Raw genomic sequence first — 2713 nt, 5'->3', positions numbered from 1 at the left:
CTGTAAGATGTAGGGCAGCTTCCCCTCAAGCGGCGCCCAGCGGGGACCACGGGCATTGATCGGGGTTTTGCTCTTCACGTTTTTTGCCTTTATTACTTTTTCATATGTTTCGAAATATTCTAAAACATATGTATTATGAAATCACTTTACATGCAGAATTGAAAAATATTAATCGTGCATTTGAAATATGTTAAGCATGTATAAAAAAATGTTTATAATATATACAAAAAATGCACAGTGTGTACCGAAAAATATTCCTGATGTGTACAAGAAATGAAGATTGTGTACTAAAAAAGTTGACGTCAATTTTTTTAAACAAAGTAATATTCATGTATTTTTTAGAAAAAGTTCAACGTGTACACAAAATATCTTTCATGCATTTGAATAAAGTGGTAACCTATATAGAAAATGGTCCTATTCTATACGAAAAGAGAAATAACAAAGCCAATGAAAAAAGAACAAAAAAACCAATGAAGACTGAAAAAGAAACAAAGGAAACCAAAGAAAAAAGAAAACCAATGCAAAAGAATGGAAAACAGTTAAAACTAAGACATAAACAATTAAAAAAACAAAGAAACCAATGAAAACCTAGAAGGAAGCGGAAAAAACAAGCAAAAAATAGTGAAACCCATGAAAGAAACAAAGAAAAACAAAAAAAAAACAGTGAAGAAAGAGAGAAAACCAAAAGGAGAAAGCCAAAACAAAATAAAAAAAGAACCAACCCACCAGGGCTCAAATCCTTAGCATTACTTCTCGTATTTTTCTGGATTTATTTTGAGCCTTTTGATGATGTGCGTTCAGTGGGAGGAGATGTTCCCGTCGACTGCGAAGAAGTCTGTGGTGAGTTCGTCAATCTCAAGATAATATGCCGGGTTAGTCTCTTGGAGGTGTTCATAGAAGTAGGGGTCTGCGTGCGTGCGTTCACATGAATGAGTGTATGTTTGTATGTATAAGTGTCTGCATCTATAACGCGTTAAAAAATCCCAGTGAAAGAAACAAAAGAACCGATGAAAAAACAAAGAAAAACAGAAGAGTACAGGAACCGGTGAAGAAACAGAGAAAACAAAAATAAATAATAAATAAAAAAACAAAAACGAAAACACACACACGAAAGAAACCAGTACGTCGACGACCACGAGCGATTGTCTCGATCGAAAACAGTGAAAGAAATAAACAGACGGAAATGGGTCGGCCCAATAGCGCAACGCTGTAAAAAATGCTTTAGAGGGAGCAACTAGTTAACAGGCGCTCCTTCGGGAGCCTCGCAACGATCGACGCTACTTGGCGTGCTCTCAGCCATTCGCCACGTGTCGTACTCTGGACGCTTTCTCCGGATTTTGTTTTTTCTATTTTTTCGCACGTGTTTTTAGCTTTTAAAATGTTTTTTTTTGACGTTTTGGTTTTCCCCCGGTCTTCCTTAGCTTTTCGAAAAAAAAACGAAAAGAAACAATTTTTGCGCGAAAAAACGCGTTTTTTCCGCAAAAGTCACGGTTTCTTTCCGCGAGAGGCACGGTTGTGCTTAGCGAGAGTCACGGCCGTGCCTTTCGGAAACGAAAAAAAAACGCGTTTTCTGTTTTTTTTCACGAGAGTCACGGTTTTGCTTCCGCGAGAGGCACGGTTGTGCTTTCGCGAGAGTCACGTCCGTGCCTCTCGAAAAGGGAAAAACAAAACGTGTTTTCTGTTTTTTTTTCTTTCGCGAGAGTCATGGCCATGCCTCTCAGAAAGGGAAAAAAATACGCGTTTTCTGTTTTTTCTTCTTTCGCGAGAGTCACGGTTTTGCTTTCGCGAGAGGCACGGTTGTGCTTTCGCGAGAGTCACGGCCGTGCCTCTCGGAAACGGAAAAAAACGCGTTTTTTATTTTTTTTTCTCCTTTCACGAGAGTCACGGTTTTGCTTTCGCGAGAGGCACGGGCGTGCCTCTTTCGGAAAGGGAAAAAACCGTGCTCCCGGTTCTGTTTTTTCGCCCGGTTTTTTTGTGAAAAAAGTTCGTCAAAACCTATCAACATGGGATCTAGTTTTGAAGATCTCGACGCGAGGAATCCAATGGTGAAAACGGTTCGAGATTTGGACGCACGGTTTAAAAGATAAAACGTTTTGAATAAACGGATCTACGAAAAAGGGAAAACTCCCAGGTTGCGACAAGTGGCGCGCTGCATGTGCGCAACTTGTCGCGACCTGGGAAAATGAAGTGTTCTTTGCAACGAGTACTCCTTAATTAGTGATTTCGTGCTTTAGACCATACCCAAGTTACACTCGCTATAAGCAAAATAATGCTTCATACGATACCCAAGTTGCACCCGCTATAAGCGAGATATAGCCTTTGTTCGGTGAGAGGGCTACTACTTGAACTTGGCATAGGCCTGATTTTTTTTTTTTGAGGATCAGGCCTGATTTTTTCTAAACAGGCCACCCAGCGGCTGGACTTGCTCCGATGAAAGTGATTTTTCAAGTGGAAACCCAGCAGAATATGAATATTCTTTCTTTTTAAAGAATAGTAGGGCGCGAGAGCTATATCTCGCTTGACGCGAGATGGAAGCTGATCTTGCTTCATGCACAGCACTAGCAGGCTGGCCCATTAGCCTAGGACTCGCTCACGTTAGGTTTACTCACTGTAGGTTTTCTTTTTTTAATTTTGTTTTGTTTTTTTCCTTGATTCTTTTTATTTCACAGGTTTGCTTTGGTTTTTTCTTTTACTTCATTATAACTTTAGTTTT

Source organism: Triticum aestivum, chromosome 3D (assembly GCF_018294505.1).
Source record: "Triticum aestivum cultivar Chinese Spring chromosome 3D, IWGSC CS RefSeq v2.1, whole genome shotgun sequence".
Taxonomy (NCBI): Eukaryota; Viridiplantae; Streptophyta; class Magnoliopsida; order Poales; family Poaceae; genus Triticum; species Triticum aestivum.
This window is presented reverse-complemented; position numbering follows the sequence as displayed.